Source organism: Tamandua tetradactyla, chromosome 2 (assembly GCF_023851605.1).
Source record: "Tamandua tetradactyla isolate mTamTet1 chromosome 2, mTamTet1.pri, whole genome shotgun sequence".
NCBI lineage: Eukaryota > Metazoa > Chordata > Mammalia > Pilosa > Myrmecophagidae > Tamandua > Tamandua tetradactyla.
The window spans coordinates 42,319,377-42,338,589 of NC_135328.1; the positions used below are offsets into that span (position 1 = coordinate 42,319,377).

General features: G+C 41.7%; 1 long non-coding RNA gene across 1 annotated transcript; it reads right to left on the reverse strand.

The window, feature by feature from the left end:
* Nucleotides 1–3,024: 3,024 nt before the first annotated feature.
* Nucleotides 3,025–17,272, reverse strand: LOC143659808 (uncharacterized). The gene is made up of 3 exons (XR_013163756.1): nucleotides 17,056–17,272; nucleotides 8,939–9,152; nucleotides 3,025–3,656 (listed from the first exon to the last, which is right to left on the reverse strand). It is a non-coding gene; the product is annotated as an uncharacterized LOC143659808 (long non-coding RNA).
* Nucleotides 17,273–19,213: the final 1,941 nt, after the last annotated feature.

Consider the following 19,213-nt stretch of genomic DNA (forward strand, 5'->3'; position numbering starts at 1 on the left):
CAAAGTTTCAAAAAGTGTGTATTCTTTGATATGGCAATTCTACTTCTGGGAATATCCTAGGGCAGGGTTGGCAAACCAATGCCCACCAGGCATATCCAGCTCATGTCCTAATTCTGTGAATTGTACTGGAATGCCAGGTCTTTTATGTGTCATTTATGGCTGTTTGCATGACACAATGGCAAAGGTGAGTAGCTGAGACAGAGAAAATGTGACCCACTTGGTCCAAAATATTTACCATCCTATATCTTTACAGAAAAAATATTGTCGATCCCTCCTATCCCGTTACGGGAAAACTTTCCCGGGCTGCTATAGAGCCAGGTCCCTGTGTGGACCACCAAAGGATAGGTCTTCACTCCCCAACCCAAGCCTGTGACTGTAACGTCCTTAGGTATCCAGGACTAGAGAGCTCCAAGCTCAGCTCACTGAGCTCCCAGAGCCAAAGGGCCAGCCCTCCCCGGGGTGCTGTGTCAGGAGTATTGGCTCAGCTGTCTTCTTCCCCTCCCTGCAACTCCTTACAGGGACTCCCTATTTCTCCTATGGAAGTCCTAGAAAATAAAAAAAAAAAAGTTCTCCTTTTCCCTCTTTTCTCTCAACTCTTCCAGGGGATCTAAATCACTATAGCAGAGAAAAATAAGACTTGAAAAACTCATTTCCCCTAAGAGGGAACACTGATTGCCTCTGGTGGTTAACCACTCCTTCATTTTGTGAAAAGGAATGGCATTCTGTTCTCAAAAGTAAATCACCTTCTCAAGAATAATCAAAGTAAGTTCTGGCTTTTTTTTTTTTCACTGTAAAGAAAACAAAGTTAAATCTTTAACAGATCACCCGGCCATACATTAATTCATTTTATAAATGACAACAGAAAACGAAGTTAAATCTGAAAGGTTTAGCAGGCGAAACGGTGTGAAAGATGGAAGGTAGACTGGGAAATTTAAAGCGGGCAGGTTCATTTCTGCGCTCCTGGGCTGAACTCACGAAATCCAAGACGGAAGGAGGCGAGTCAGCGCCTGCGTGATGGCGTGGGCGTTTTTTAAGCAAGAGTCAGGTGACCTCCGAAAGGGGCGGGTCTCTGGAAGTCAGGTGTCCGGAAGGGGCTGTTCCGGAAGTCATGTTGGGAGGGGTGACACAGCCTCCGTAGCTGCAGTTGCAATGCCCTTCCCGGTTCCCCTGACCTAACAAAATCTTTAACACATCACCTGACCATACACTGATTCATTTTATAAACAACAAAGCAATCAAATTATTTTTAAAAATAATAAGAGACCTAGTTTACAAATGGTTTTGGGCACAAGTTTAGATTATAAAAACAGATTTTATAAACTCTACGGTGCATCATAGATATGAAGCAGAATTATTAATAATAAAATTTAATTTCCCAAAATAGCACATAGAGATTACTGGTCACATTCCAAAATTTATCTTCATAATCTGTCATAAATTTCTTTTAAGGACTCATGTTCTCCCAAAACCAAATCCCACCAAAGGAATAAACCACTCCCTCCTGGGTGTATACAGAACATCTTTTCCTGCCCAAAGGATATCTTATGAAACTTTAATGAACTACCAAAACAGATAATAGCAAAGCTCTTCTTTTCAACACAGGGTTGAACCCTCTCCGCTGGCTCCTAGGGCATCTCAGAAAGACGTGTGGGTTCTGCAAGATGGATTTAACAACAAGATAGGACTGCCAGTTCCAAAATTATGGAAAGTTGGCGCTGGAAGAAAGCTTGGGGAACATTCTGAGCCCATTCCTCGTTTTCTAGATCAGGAATTGATTTTAAAAAAGAAAAGAAATACTTTGCACTCGCAGAGAGCTTATTGGTGAATGGTCCTAGGCTCAAACTTAGACGGTCTGTTTCCAAAGTAGATCTCTTTTCTATACCCACCTCTCCACCCCCAAAATCAGAAATATGCCTGAGATACATTGAGAACTACCTGGAGAAGTTTCCGAGAATTGTTATGTTCCCCAGAGTCAGAGTTACCTGACTCTCTTGAGAGCTTTGAAGAGTCTGGGTCGCCCCTCTCTGCACAGCAGGCACCTGCACTCAGAGTTTCCAGGCCCTCAGACGATTCATCACTCCCTTTTGAACCACTTTCCAGACCTACATCAGATTCTACTTCCTGAAATGTTTTATATCGTTTCCGTCTCTCCATTCAGCGTTCATTTTTCTCCCATTTATGGCTCTGACTTTGCCCTTTGGAAAAGCACTAACTAACCTTCTGCTTTGCCAAATCCAAACCCAGGCATAAACCTCGGCACATTCATTTCCTGATTGGTTGATCCTCCAGGACCATTGTCCTCCAAGTAGGACTTCAGGAAGTCTGAGGAACGACTCTTTCCTGCACCACCAAATCTCTACACTGTGCAAAGGAGGGATTCAGATTCTACTTGTCTCAGTCCCTAGGGGCACCAATTCGCTGAATTTTGTCATCACAGCTGGAGGAGTTAACACCCTCGGCATCACTAGCAAGATATAAATGCATAAGCACAGATATGGGTGTCCCTTACTCCACTGGTAGGATCTTCCCCAACACTTAGTTAATATCACTTGGCACTCAAAAACAATCTTTCAGCTTTGAAATTGCCTCACAAACACATATTAATTAAGCAAACTTGTCTCTCTAGACATTTTCACTCTACCTCCCAGGCTTTTGGGTATTTATCCAGGCTACACTCATGCCCCATGCAGAAATTTCAGCATCAACTCTGACTTGGGAAACTGACAAGAGCTCTGCGAATCCAGTTCAACAAGCTTACCATTTGCACCCTTATAGATTATCTGAGCCACATGATTCGCCACAGCAAGGTCTCAAAGGAGTGCTCTTTCCAGGGGCCTCAGAGAACGTGTTTTACATTGAGTATATTTTTATTATGAGAGACAATATACATGGAACTTTAAACTCGGAAAGATTGGCATGCAAAATGCAGAGAGTGCACTGGACAAAACACTTAGAACAAAATCCTTAATCCCCAGGTATTTCATAGGTAAAATGGAAATGCTAAACCTAAATGAATTGTCTGAGAAAGAAAGATAAAACACTTGATGCTTGCAAGAAAATACCTGGTAAATAATAGATAACATTTATTGATAATTTAGTGTCACTTTATGTTTCACAAAACCCTGTGAGTTAGGTCTAATGGCTATCATCATTTTAAAGAAGGAGAAACAGAAGCACAGAGAGATTGAGCAACATGCACTAGATCATATGAGATTATGTGGGGAACTAGGATTTGGGCCTAGAGAGTTTGGCTCCTTCTGAACCATGTTGTTCTTGATAATAATTGATAATAATTTTCAATAAGCGGTGGCTATCTTAAGGTCATCACACTCATGAGCAGTGCTCAAAAGCTCTTCTGAGTTTGGGATCCAGGTCAGGATGCATCCCATTTCCTGAGGCACTTGCCCTTCCATGACTTTTTTGAATTTGGACAAAAACAAAATATTGTCTGGGATTTATGGTTTTCAGCAATAACAACCACAAAATATATGGTCAGAAAGAGTTTTGTACATATTTTGTTGATTTTCAGTACTTTTCAACCACTTGTGAAAAGAAAAATTCCTGGAACTCCACCTCTTCTCTTGTTCTGTCTCCTCTGTAGAAACTGTTTTCTCACCTGAAAATTTCAAATCCTCACCTCTTACCTCAAAGGAGGGCTGGAAAGGAAAAGAAAAGGGTGTTAGTATTCCTTGTTAACATAAAAGCTCTCAGAGTTTCTTAATCAATTATTAGCGACAACTAGTAACGGAGTGATTCACTAGGACAAAATATCCATTGGAAATGAAAGCGGACATGTGCCTTCCATAAAATCTCAGTACTGTAGGGACCTGAATTTTCTCAACCTCCAAGAAAACTGGTTTTTCCTTCTCTTTGGCAGAAATATGCTAGTTTTTAACTTGTTCAATTAGTCTGTTTGGTAGCACTTAATATTGCCAAATCTTATGTGTTGCAGAAACACTAAGTTGATTGAAACACAAACCCTGTTTTGGGACGTCCGTGCCATGTAATAAATGCATTGATTGCAGAATCATTGGCTAGGAAATTGGGGAGGCAGGAGAAATTTCTCTGAGCAAAATCCTGGGGTGAATTTTAATGAATGATTGAAGGGGCTGGATAGGAATTGGGGCTTGGAGATAGGGGTTCTGGACTGCGGTGGGCTTTCCTAGCAGAAGGAACAGAGTATGAAAGGTATGTGGGCACAAACAGCATAATTTGATAGACTACTGCTAATATTTCCACTTGCTGGACTTAAAGATGCCTGTGTGGGAGGCAGAGTTAGATCACAAATGGCTTCGGATGCCAAAACATAAGAGCTCAGAATCCACCCTCAAAATGATGAATATATTTTCCACTTCCTTGGGAATTCAGAATGTGCAGAAACATTACATTTCCTGGATCGTGGTCCTTTGGAATCCTCATAATCACTGGTCCCCTCACACCCTGGTTCTCTAACCAAGGCACTTTTCTCCATCACTGTGTAAGCTAACACCCAGGCCCTGGGCAGATTCTGCCTTTCCCCTCCAGCACTGCCCCCACCACATACAAGATACCTGAAATGCTTATGGCAGCAGAAAAGTAGGGTTTGCTGCCCAGAGCAGTGGAAAAATAAGCTGCTGAAAGGTTTATTTCCTTGCTCAGAATATTTTTACAAAGCGAATCCACAAGGCCTGTCACCACACACTCGACTATTTTTAAGCTTCCTGACCAGATCTGTGGGGTAGCCTCCAGGGATGATAAATGGTAGCAGGGAGGTGGGAGTTGCTTTTGGCTTTGGGTCAGCTGGGTCTTCTGGGAGCCCTGTGATTTGGTTTGGCCAGAGAACATTTCTGGAGGAGGGAGCGGGGGTGAAGTGGAAGCAATTAGCTCCCTTGTCTGTGTCCCTTGTTCTATAACCACCAGGACCCCAGCCTATTCCTCCCAAGTGTCTGGGGACTGCCAAGAGAAATAGACCTAGAATTTCTCCTCACTCAGTGACACTGCCAGGGATCCTCATCAAGACAAAGGGACCTTAACTGGTTTTGAGCCATATGTGATGGGGCCTTCCTTAGTCATGACTCAGCTGAACAGATGCCTTTCTTGTCTCCCACACTGACCAAAGCCTTAGCCAGATGGGGCTGGTGGGTGGATGGTTGAGAAGCCAGAAAGGGCAGAGCTGTGTGGGAGACAGGAGTATTCTCAGAGTTTCCAACGCTGGGGCTTCTCAGCTCATAGATTCCCAAAGCTAGTCCAAATAAGAGGTCAAGTGAAAATGATCCAAGTTTTTCTGGGTGCTAAGGTTGACTTTGACACATTATCTAAATAATAGTGCGATGTGGCTGTTTATAAAAGAAAAGCTGCAACAACACATTCATCATGCAAAGCAGAGGTCATCAGAGTGAACTGATAATGATAACTCATCTGTGTGTTTTAACAACGTTTGCAAAGTGCTTATTACAATTGTTCTTCCTAATAATCTCATCAGGGTATGACAATGGCATCTTCATTTTACAACTGAGGAAAATTATGTGAACAACAAGAAGTTGCATAGTCAATACCAACATACAGCTCTTTTGAGTCCTTAACAAGAACTCTGTCAAATATATAACATGCTGAGGTTTTTTAAAGAACATGGTAATTCATAGAATTACAGTTACTGAGACTTTAGTAAAGCTCAGAGAGGTAAAACAAATTGCCTAATGAAAGAAAATAGGTAAATGGCGAAACAGGATTTGAAACAAAACCTCTCTAGCACAAAATTTGTGGTGTTTTCTACTTGCTATATTGCCCTCCACACACCTTATTTATTACATTCAAATTTAATATCCTGCATCCCATTTGGCATGCTTTTGAGGATTGCAGGGATGTGAGTGCTTAAAGTTCTAGCTATATTTCTTATCCACTCTTGTCTTTTAGTCCGTTCCCAGATCCTACTCAATTGCTCTGTTACCTTTTTACTCCTTTTATGCTGCTCTATCTTACTCTGGTCCTTCCCTCTTCTATTACCCAGGGCCTGTTCACACAAACTTGTTGTATACGCAAAGACCTGGAGATAAGAAAGGAACATTATCACACATGAAGCAACTTTAGGGGCCAGGCATTACTATTCTGAAAGGTCATAGGCCATGGAGATATTTCTGTCTGTCTCCGCTGGCACAGTGTTCCTAAGATTTTCTCTTTCTCCTCTCCTTTCATCCTCAGTTCCAGGGCCTTCTTCAACTATATTTGAGAATTCCAACTAGACAAATAAAATAATTTTACTTTACTAAGCAAAAACTTAGCTTCTTTATCACATCATCACATCCCCTAAATTTCCATCTCTGATCAGAAAGTCATGATCCCAATCAATGACTCCTGAAAAGCAAAAAAAAAAAAAAAATGTTTTCCAGAGTTCTCCACAAAACTTTACTATAAAATTACATGTCATCCTTAAACCAGTCACTGACAAAGGGAATTGACAAAAAGAGACCAGTAAAGATTTTCCATTAGAGCAAGGGATAGGGTCACTCTGCCCTGGTCTTGTGGAAGAAGGGTGACATCTGAAAAAGATTGGAGTTCTACATACAAGAAAAACAAAAGGCATTTAGAATACTCATGTTAATCACTGGCTGCTATGACAATGTACAAATCTTAGTGGTTTCATTTTACAAAAGTTTATTTCTTACTTGGAGTCTGACTAATTTCCGACAATTTTTCTGGATGTTTCTTCTCCAAGCAGTGACTTAGGTTACTGAACTCTCTTTACCATTTTTCTGGCCTTTGAAAGCTTCTCTTCCAGCTGCAGGGGTAAGAGAAGGATTTGAGGAGACACTTAACTGCCTTTCTTGGAAGTGACCTTATTACTTATACTCACATTCCATTGGTCAGAAAGGGTCACCTGACCAACACAAATGAAAGAAAGGCTGGGAAATCTTGAGGAGCACATGGGTATTAGTATACACTAGACGTAGCCAAACACACACAGAGCCAGGAATGTGTTTCCTTCAACAACAACAAAAAACTCATCCAAGCCAGGTCTCCACTCTTAACAATACAAAAAATTATCTGGACTTCTGACATTAAAATAATCTTTTCTTAAATATGCAACTTAAATTCCAAATCATTAGGCCAGTTTCGAGATATAATATCTGTGCTTTCCTCCTAGCCTAAACCCTATCCCACAGCATTCACTGAAAATATTAAAGTGGTGTGGCAAGCATAGAATTATTTCTCTTCCATTGTCCAAAGCAAATGCCAAGGATTAAACGTTCCTTATTTCATCTTATTTCCAGTCCATTTCCCTTTATCTGCTTTGACTTTGCATAAGGTGGTAACCTTATGCAAGTTTTTCTATAACAGAACTTAGTTTCAGAATTCCATTTAACTAATTAGAAAGCAACAAAATCCAAGCTGTCTTCTTTCAAACAAAACCTCCTCTCCATCATCTTCTTTGTATTCTAGTGGACAAAAAAGAATTATGTCATAGCCTGCCAATCTGGGTCTTCTTGACTGAGGCTTGTCGGTGATTGGATTAAGAATGAACAAATTTGAATGGTGTTCAGTTGAATTTTAGGGTTTTCTTCCTGTGCTGGACTTTCACCTCCTGAAAATCTTAGGGAAATCTAATATAGGCCATGGCTGTCAGGATGTTAAAAAGTTCTAATTCTGCCTGCAGTAGAGAGCCACTCTTGTTTAGCCACAGTTGGTCAGAGGAAAATAAGTCCTTCCTTGGCTTGGTTCAAAGACTCAAAAACTATCAAACAGTTTGTGGACATAAAAGGCCTAAGACCCAGAACTACAAATAGAAAATTGCAAGAAATAGCCTCTGATGTGAATGTATCTATTTTTTAATTTTCCAGGATGGCATCCTAATACTTCCCTGCCATAACTGAAGTTTCCATTTACCTTCATGAGAAGAGCACTGACCTTCAAGTCAAGCTTATATTACAGTCAAGACACTTGAATTTTTACCCAGCTTGGCTAAGAACTAGGTATGGGACTTTGCACAAAACAGCCCCTTCTGTATTCCCCACTGAATATTGGATGACCTTTAGGGTTCTTTCTAATGTCAAAGACCACATCTTGCTTATCTCTGTGCTCCATCACTCCATCATCTGGTCTGATACTCATAGATATTTGTGGAATGATTAATGAATCAAATCTATGAATTTCTTTCTCAAAATCTTGTAATGAAGCAAAATGATGACAATTCATTGCATTTCCATTATAAACAAGATCTCTCGTAGATGTTATTTTAGTTAAGATGTGGCCCAATGGAATAAGGTTGAGTCTTAATTCAGATTACTGGAGTCATTTTTAAGCAGAAGAAATTCACAGAGAGAAAGCCATGGGGAGGAGCTAGAAATCAAAAGTCAATGGGATCTGGAAGAGAAAGGAGAGGACATAGCCGTGTGACAAGGGGCAAGGATATAAGCCAAGGAACCCCAAGTGTAGCTATCTGCCAGCCAAGAATGTTACAGACTTGGGAGAGAAAGCAATGTCTTCTCCTAGCCTCAAGACTGTCAGCAAACAATGGATTGTTTAAGCCAATCCATTGTGTATATTTGCCCAGCAGCCTGATAAAACAAAGACTGCAGAGGGCTAAAAAATTCACTACCCAATTGTTAACGCAGTTGAAGCAATTTCAGTAATGAATGATCTTGGTTGGAGTTTAAGGTAGATCCATATTTTATTAAAATCCATCCTAAGACTAACGGCACTTATTAATGAAATAGTGAACTTTATTCATCTATGTATTGAAAGCTTTGTCTGTGCTAAGTTCTTTACATTCATGATCTCATCCATGATCTTTTTTATTCCTTAAGACAAATGTGGAATGTCATTGAAGAAGGAAAAAAGAAGTCAACACATGAGAAGGGTTTAGGCCTAATGGGGGCTTGGTGAAAGAATGAAGAATCCAGTGAATTCAGATTCAGGTTTGAAGCTAAATGTAATGGATAAAGATGAAAGTTTCATCACTCACACTTGAAAAGAAGTGAGCGGGATCACATCAGATTCCAGAAATGTGAATAGTAGTGGTCTTAACAGATTTTAAGGACAGGACTGACTGAGCCTCCCAACTGTCATGGTGAAGTATCTTTGGCCCACTTCATGGAAGAGGAGAATATTTTCAGGGACAGTCATCATGAAAAGCCTTGGTGTCAGCATCATCAGACTGGACAATTAGCTTTAAATATCTGAAATGAAAGATACAGAGAAAGGAACACAATATAAGATCTATTTTAACTTAGAAATTGAAGCAAGGAGAGGAAGATTATGGGATTATGAGAACTCAATGTCTCATACAACCATCAAATAAGAGGTCCGTCTCATTTTATGACAATATAAATCAGCTTTGTGGAAATTTTAGATCCTAATATCCAGAACTCAATCCACTTCAGGTATTGTAACCTATGTATTATAGTTCGAAAGATGGAATAACAAAATATGAAGTAAACAAAATAAACAGAAAAAAATGACACTCATGTGATTCCCTTGCCAGGCTATACTTTTTATATATATTTGAAAGAAGATGAATATGATTGTTTTTATTTTCCTGTGGGTACCATGCAAATATGTTTCTGTCTATCTATCTATCTATCTATCTACCTACCTATCTATCTATCTGTCTATCATCTATCTATCTATCTATTTTTCTATCTATCTATCTATCTATCTATCTATCTATCTATCTATCTATCTATCTATCTAGCTGTCTGTCTATCCTACCTACTACTAAATAACAGAATCATACCAACTAGGCTTATGCCCCTAAAGACACTAAGTGATGCTTTGGCATCCAAGGAGAGGTTGGGTGGAGGGAGGAAAGGGATGGAGTAGGGGAAAAATATTCCTAATGGCAAAGCTTTCACTGTAGCAACAATGAACCAAGTTAGAATGCTGGAAAAACAGAGCTTTAGAAAACAAATCCATTGTGCTTGCACCTCAGTACACCATGCTCTCATAGGCTCATTTGGGCTCCCAGATTCTCCTTATATAGAACAATCTGAACAATTCTCAGAATCATTTTAGACGCACCCTGGTTTCAGCCTGTCTGCATGAACCACACACTTTCCTGGGGTACTTAAGTCCAAGTTCTAGGAAATACTCTTATACTGGTGAATGAGCTATGTCATGGTTAAGGACAGGTGTCAACTTGGCCAAGTTGTGGTAACTGTTCATCTGATTGGGCAAGCACTGGCCTGTCTGTTGCAATGAGGACATTTCATAGGATTAGGTCATGATCACCTCAGCTACATCCACAGCTGATTCCATTTGTAATCAGCCAAAGGGGAGTGTCTTCTGCAATTAGTGATGCTAAATCCAATCATGGGAAGCCTTTTAAGGAGGACTCAGAGGAGACAGGTTGCATTCCTGCTTTGGCTGGTGAGCCTCTCCTGTGGACTTCATCCAGGCCATCCATTGGAGTCATCAGCTTCGCAGCCTGCCCTGTGGATTTTGGACTCTGCATTCCTACGATCACGTGAGACACTTTCATAAATTTTATATTTGCAAGTGTTCCCTGTTGATTCTGTTTCTCTAGAGAACCCTAACTAATACATCTTGGTACCAGGAGTGGTTCTTAAGGAACAGAATCTTAAAAATGGGTTTTTATGAATGGTTTTCTACTCTGACTGGGCTCAGAGACACTAAGGACTCTGATTCCCATAGTCAGAATGACACTCCCAATCCATGGACTGAGTTGGCAAAGGAGATAGTCAAAATATCATCATTCGATTCTCTTAATGCTTCGCTTGTACGAAGCCAGACTCTGGGGGATAATGTTTTTGACACCTTTACAGAGTTTTGTAGAAATAAGAGTTATAGAGATGTTGGTTGGTTGTTGTTAGATACACTGTCTACATTAAAGGGTGAAAGGGATGGGCTTAAGGCTTCAAACAAGAAGCTTAAGTGCCGTCTGAAAGATGTAGAGGTTTCTATGAGTATCCTGAAGGAAAATTTTATTTCCTGTAGCCGTAGACTTGAGATCTCTGAAAATCAGACTCAGAATCTTATTGTTAGAGTAGCAACTTTACAACGTAAACTGAAATCTCAGTCTTGCATGGTGTCTGCCGTTAAAGTGAGGGCATTGATTGGAAAGGAGTGGGACCCTGAAAAATGGGATGGTGACATATGGATTGATAATGATGTTGGGGGTGAGGTTGAAACCCTAGACCATGCTGAGCCTTCTTTAGATAACCCTGTAATAGTCTGCCCTGAGGACATAGCTGCCCCACCTCCAGCCTGCCTTGAGGAATTGGCCACCCAACCTCCTCCTGAAGGGATTAGCCCTAGGGTTATTAATCCTGTTTCACCAGATGAAACTGCAAATGAAAGCCCTGAAGCAAATGGCTTGGAAGATATTTCTAATTCTTTTCATGACCCACCCCCACCACCCCTCATTTCTTCTAGACCTATAACTAGACTAAAGTCCCAACAGGCCCCTAAAGGTGAGGTACAAAGTATCACACATGAGGAGGTACGTTATACTCCAAAAGAATTGTGTGAGTTTTCCAATTTATATAGACAGAAATCAGGGGAATATGTGTGGCAATAGATTTTAAGAGTGTGGGACAATGGTGGGAGGAATATAAGGCTGGATCAGGCTGAATTTATTGATATGGACCCACTAAGCAGAGATTCTGAATTCAGTGTTATAGCTAGAGCAGTTAGAAAAGGTGTTAACAGCTTGTTTGGGTGGTTGGTTGAAACATGGATCAAAAGGTGGCCAACATTACCTGAGGTTGAAATGCCAGAACTGCCCTGGTATAATGTAGATGAGGGGATCCAGAGGCTTAGAGAGATTGGGATGTTAGAGTGGATTTATCATGCAAAGCCTGCTCTTACACCCCAGGAATGTCCAGAGGATGCACCTTTTACCAGAACAGTGAGAAATAAATTTGTGAGACTAGCATCATCATCCCTCAAGAGCTCTGTGGTTGCACTTCTCTGTAGGTCAGATATTACTGTAGGAACTGCTGTCACTGAGCTGGAATCCTTAAACACAATGGGGATGACAGGATCCCGAGTTGGCAGAAGCCAGGTGGCAGCACTTAATCACCAAAGACAGGGTAGACGTGGGTATTATAATAGACAACAAACTCAAAGGAGGCATCAAAATTATATGACACGCAGAGATTTGTTGCACTGGCTAGTAAATCATGGGGTGCCTAGAAATACAATAGAAGGGCAGTCTACTAAATTCTTGTTGGAGCTGTATAAACAAAAGAGTTCTAGGTCAAGGGAACAGAAGTCTAACCTGAATTACAAAAACACAGAGTCACGGCCCCTTAACCAATTTCCAGACTTGAAACAGTTTACAGACCCTGAGCCCCTTGAATGAAGGGGAGGCCAGGTCCCTATGGGGGAGAAACCTGTTACACTGCCACAAATTTATACTGTTAATCTTCCTCTAAGTCTTCCCCAAGGAGACCGACGGCCTTTTACCAGGGTAACTGTGCATTGGGGAAAAGGAAATGATCAGATATTTTGGGGATTATTAGACACTGGTTCAGAAGTGACATTAATTCCAGGGGACCCAAAACGTCACTCTGGACCACCAGTCAGAGTGGGGGCTTATGGAGGCCAGGTGATCAATGGAGTTTTAGCTCAGGTCCATCTCACAGTGGGTCCAGTGGGCCCCCGGACCCATCCTGTAGTTATTTCCCCAGTTCCGGAATGTATAATTGGCATAGACATACTGAGCAACTGGCAGAATCCCCACGTTGGTTCTCTAACTCGTGCAGTGAGGGCTATTATGGTGGGAAAGGCCAAGTGGAAGCCACTAGAACTGCCCCTACCAAGCAAAATAGTAAATCAAAAGCAATACCGTATTCCTGGAGGGATTGCAGAGATTACTGCCACTCTTAAGGACTTGAAAGATGCAGGGGTGGTGATTCCCACCACATCCCCGTTCAACTCTCCTATTTGGCCTGTGCAGAAAACAGATGGGTCTTGGAGAATGACAGTGCATTATCATAAACTCAACCAGGTGGTAACTCCAATTGCAGCTGCTGTTCCAGATGTAGTATCATTGCTTGAGCAAATCAATACATCCCCTGGTACCTGGTATCCAGCTATTGATTTGGCAAATGCTTTTTTCTCAATAGCTATTAGTAAGGACCACCAGAAACAGTTTGCTTTCAGCTGTCAAGGTCAGCAATATACTTTCACTGTCCTACCTCAGGGGTATATCAACTCTCCAGCCCTATGTCATAATCTTGTTCACAGAGACCTTGATCGTTTCTGCCTCCCACAAGACATCACACTGATCCATTATATTGATGATATCATGTTGATTGGACCTAGTGAGCAAGAAGTAACAACCACTCTAGATTTACTGGTAAGGCATTTGCGTGTCAGAGGATGGGAGATAAATGCAACAAAAATACAGGGGCCTTCCACCTCAGTAAAATTTTTAGGTGTCCAGTGGTGTGGGGCATGTCAAGATATCCCTTCTAAGGTGAAGGATAAATTGCTGCATCTGGCCCCTCCCACATCCAAAAAAGAGGCACAACGCCTAGTTGGTCTTTTTGGATTTTGGTGACAACATATTCTTCATTTGGGTGTGCTACTCCGGCCCATTTATCGAGTGACCAGAAAAGCTGCTAATTTTGAGTGGGGACCTGAACAAGAGGAGGCTCTGTGACAGGTCCAGGCTGCTGTGCAAGCTGCTCTGCCACTTGGGCCATATGATCCAGCAGATTCAATGGTGCTGGAAGTGTCAGTGGCAAATAGAGATGCTGTCTGGAGCCTTTGGCAGGCCCCTATAGGAGAATCACAATGCAGACCCTTAGGATTTTGGAGCAAAGCCTTACCATCTGCTGCAGATAACTACTCTCCTTTTGAGAAACAGCTTTTGGCCTGCTACTGGGCCTTAGTAGAGACTGAACGCTTAACCATGGGCCACCAAGTTACCATGAGACCTGAGTTGCCTATCATGAGTTGGGTGTTGTCTGACCCACCAAGCCATAAAGTTGGGCGTGCACAGCAGCACTCTATTGTAAAGTGGAAATGGTATATACGAGATAGAGCCAGAGCAGGTCCTGAAGGCACAAGTAAGTTACATGAAGAAGTGGCACAAATGCCCATGGTTTCCACTCCTGCTGCCACATTACCTTCTCTTTCCCAGACCAGAGCTATGGCCTCTTGGGGTGTTCCTTACAGTGAATTGACTGAGGAAGAGAAAACTCGGGCCTGGTTTACAGATGGTTCAGCACGATATGCAGGTACCACCCGAAAGTGGACAGCTGCAGCATTACAACCCCTTTCTGGGGTGTCCTTGAAGGACAGTGGTGAGGGGAAATCCTCCCAGTGGGCAGAACTTCGAGCAGTGCACCTGGTTGTTCATTTTGCTTGGAAGGAAAACTGGCCAGAGGTGCGTTTGTATACTGACTCATGGGCTGTTGCTAATGGTTTGGCTGGATGGTCAGGGACTTGGAAAGACCATAATTGGAAAATTGGTGACAAAGAGGTCTGGGGAAGAAGTATGTGGATAGACCTTTCTGAGTGGGCTAAAAACATGAAGATATTTGTGTCCCATGTGAATGCACACCAGACGGCGACTTCAGCAGAGGAAGATTTTAATAATCGAGTGGATAAGATGACCCGTTCTATGGATACCAGTCAGCTTCTTTCCCCAGCAACTCTTGTCATTGCCAATGGGCTCATGAACAAAGTGGTCATGGTGGTAGGGATGGAGGTTATGCAAGGGCTCAGCAACATGGACTTCCACTCACCAAGGCTGACCTAGCTACAGCCACTGCTGAGTGCCCAATCTGCCAGCAGCAGAGACCCACACACAGCCCCCGATATGGCACCATTCCCCGAGGTGACCAGCCAGCTACATGGTGGCAGGTTGATTACATTGGACCACTCCCTTCATGGAAGGGGCAGCGATTTGTTCTAACTGGAATAGACACATACTCTGGATATGGGTTTGCTTTCCCTGCACGCAATGCTTCTGCCAAAACTACTATCCGTGGGCTTACAGAATGCCTTATCCATCGTCATGGTATTCCACATAGTATTGATTCGGATCAAGGAACACACTTCACAGCAAATGAAGTGCGGGAATGGGCACATGCTCATGGAATTCTCTGGTCTTACCATGTTCCCCATCATCCAAAAGCTGCTGGATTGATAGAACGGTGGAATGGCCTTTTGAAAACTCAATTACGGTGCCAACTAGGTGGCAAAAACTTGAAAGGCTGGGGTAATGTTCTCCAGGAAGCTGTGTATGCTCTGAATCAGCGTCCACTGTATGGTGCTGTTTCTCCCATAGCCAGGATCCATGGGTCCAGGAACCAAGGGGTGGAAATGGGTGTGGTGCCACTCACTATTACTCCTAGTGATCCACTAGGAAAATTTTTGCTTCCTGTCCCTGCTACCCTGAGTTCTGCTGGTCTACAGGTTTTAGTTCCAAAATGGGGTGTGCTTTCTCCAGGAGAAACAACAGTCATACCACTGAACTGGAAGTTAAGATTGCCACCTGGCCACTTTGGGCTACTTATGCCTCTGGATCAACACACCAAGAAGGGAATTACATTATTGTCTGGGGTAATTGACCCTGACTATCAGAAGGAAGTAGGACTGCAACTACATAATGGAGGTAAAGAAGAGTTTTCTTGGAATATAGGAGATCCCCTGGGGCGTCTATTAGTACTACCATGCCCTGTGATTAAAATCAATAGAAAACTGCAACAACACAATCCAGGCAGGACCACTAATGCCTCTGAGACTTCAGGAATGAAGGTTTGGGTCACCCCACCAGGCAAAGAACCATGGCCAGCTGAAGTGCTTGCTGAGGGGAAAGGGAACATGGAATGGGTAGTGGAAGAAGGTAGTGATAAATATGAACTTCGACCACATGATCAGTTACAGAAACGAGGACTGTAATGCTGTTTTGTTTGTGTTATACTATTTAAGTTGTAAGATATCAAGTTTAAGAATGAATGTTGCCCAAGGATTTGCACGCTATTCTGGAGAGATTTAATGTGTTTCCAGTTATATGCAGAACAGTTGAGTATTGTCAGGTAAAAGAAAAAATGTGTGCTTATTTGTTTTCATTTGGAAATTAAGTATGGTCTACGGTGATATATAGATAGATAGATAGATAGATAGATAGATAGATAGATAGATAGATAGATAGATAGATAGATAGATAGATAGATAGATAGATAGATATATGTGCCAAGTTGACAAGGGGTGGGCTGTCATGGTTAAGGACAGGTGTCAACTTGGCCAAGTTGTGGTAACTGTTCATCTGATTGGGCAAGCGCTGGCCTGTCTGTTGCAATGAGGACATTTCATAGGATTAGGTCATGATCACCTCAGCTACATCCACAGCTGATTCCATTTGTAATCAGCCAAAGGGGAGTGTCTTCTGCAATTAGTGATGCTAAATCCAATCATGGGAAGCCTTTTAAGGAGGACTCAGAGGAGACAGGTTGCATTCCTGCTTTGGCTGGTGAGCCTCTCCTGTGGAGTTCATCCAGGCCATCCATTGGAGTCATCAGCTTCGCAGCCTGCCCTGTGGATTTTGGACTCTGCATTCCTACGATCACGTGAGACACTTTCATAAATTTTATATTTGCAAGTGTTCCCTGTTGATTCTGTTTCTCTAGAGAACCCTAATACAAGCTATTTTTTCCGATTATTCCTTTTACTCTGCTACATTCTACTACATAATAACTTCAGTAAATTCATGCCAAATGGTTTTAAGTTTGATATTCTTCTGTAATTCATAGGATCACTGCCTACCTTCCACGGGCTAGACCTCTCATGACTGTTGCTGGTACAAAGCAGTTAGGGAAGAAAGCCTCCAAAAGTCAGAGACTACGTCACCTTCTTAGAATTAAACTAAGGAAATCTATGCTTATGTTGTTTATACAATAGAGCACGTGAGGTTTGCTCCATCTGTACCCTACTTATCTTCCCAACCACATCTCTTGCAACTCCCACATATACACACCTGGGATCCATCATCCAGTCAACCTAGGCAACTAGCACTTTCCTGAACATATCATGTTCTCACATGATTCCCTGTCTCTTTACAGATGTTCCCTTTAGTTTTAGTGCTTCTCTCAGCCCATAACATACCTGGCTAACTCCTACACATTTTCAGTCCTTGGCTCAGGCAAATAATCTCAGGATTATATGCATATGTCATACCCAGCCATCCAAAAACTGGCTTCGTTTATATTCTTCTATGTTCTTCCACTTTTCTTTTCCATCGCCATGTGGGAAATTTCTTTTATAGAGCTTAGAATAGTAGATTCTCTATTGTAGAATTCAAAATTGCCACCATTGTTTTCCTTTTCTGTTTCCCCTATGAAATTCTAAGTTCCTTGATAGACAGAACATTTCTCATTCATATGTGAATTCCTAAGATCTTGTATAGGGCTTGCCTCAGAATTGGGACTCAGCACATGCTTGCCAAATTATTGAAACAATGAGATGTTATATCAAAAATATGGTTGAGGAGACTTGAAAAGCTCCCAGTTCTAATCAAGATAAGATAGATTTTCTGAAGGAATACAGCCAAATCTATCCCAAATAGCCCAGAGCTTGTTAACAGATTCACTTCCTTAAGTGTATAGTTGTTTTCATTTGTTCTCTAAGGTTTTCATTGATCTAGCTGCAAATTTCCCTCCTAATCACATTTCACAACCCTCCCCTCCCCCTCTCAGTAAATATATTTGCCAAATTGAATCTCTTTTAATGTCTTTCAATGTCTAGAACCATTGAAAATTCTTACTTACTTCCAAACTATAAACATGCTCTCCATTCTACTCCCATCCCAAATCTTTAGCCTCAATAACTTCTATTGGTTTTTCAGATCTCAACTGAGACAAAGCCTTCCACTAGAATAGAAGCCTCTTTCTGTCCTACAGACCAGAGTTAAATAGACCTTCTCTACCTTCCCACAGAACCCCACACTTTCTTTCATAGTGGTATTTATCACACTGTATTCATACATTTATTTGTTTATCTTGTCTGTAATATTTATTTATTTATTTTATTTTCCTTTTTTTTTGCATGGGCAGGCACCAGGAATCGAACCTGGATCTTTGGCATGGAAGGTGAGAATTCTGCCACTGAACCACTATCGCACCGCCCTGTAATATATATTTTTATATCCACCAAATCTAACAGAGTACTTATCACATATCTGAAGGACAAGCAATATTTTCAGAAAGTTAAAGAGAAAAATAAGAAGAAGGAAAAGAAGAAAGAGTAATGGGGTCATTTAACAGGATGCTGCCTCGCTTTCAGGTAGGTTCCTAAGTAGTGGGTCTCAAACACTTGGACAATTCAAAGTGAGGTGCTTTCCCACCTTTCAGACTTGCAAGGAGGTAGCTTAAACTGATTTTGCAAGTGTTAGGTTAACAACTACCTTAAATAAATCAATTATTTAAGTTTGGAGTTTAGAGATGGAGTGTCCTTAAAGCATGCTTTGAGTCCCACTTCACTTCCATCCCCATGACATTTTCTTTTCACCTCAAGCTAAGTTCAGCTCAGTTTAGCTAGATTTCAAGGAGACTTCTCAAAGAGCCTATATTCATTACCTAGAGATTGGGGGATACCCAGGAGGCTGGTGACTAATCAGTTTGACACGTCCGAGAAATCTAAAGAGGAGGAAACTGGCTGAAGCAGCCTCTGGCAGCTGAGTAAAGCAGATCAGTAACACACAGCACACTCACTGATGATGGATCTGAGAGAGTGGGCAAGGCAGCCATGTAAGAACTGTCTTAATAGGCTTCATTTAAAAGTGACAACAGAAGAGGTGACGAAAGTCAAACAGAGACTGTGCAGAAGATGGCCATCTCCTAAGTAACCAGCTTAAGGAGATGCATTCACTTCTAGCATCTTGCAGGAGAGAAATCCTCAGCAATGGGACAGAGGCAAAGGGGGTCTCCAGCCATTCACAGAACTTTCCATAGAGAAAGAGTCAGCTTTAAGCAACTGCCAATGGCCAGAGAGAGCATAGATGCCAGTTTACAACAATGTTCACCTTGAAACCTTTCCCTTCCCAATTCACCTCTTCATCCTTGACTCAATTTTTCTCCTGAAGCAATCAGAAACAGAATTCTTTGTAATTGGGCAGAAGAATTAGAAGTAGAGGTTGAAGGGAAATAAAAACTGATCAAGGATTCCCCATCCCCACACTCACAACACTCCCTACTATAGGCTTCCTCAATTAGGAAGAGGAAACACTTAAATTGTAAATGAAGTACAGAGTTTGATTATGAAAGGA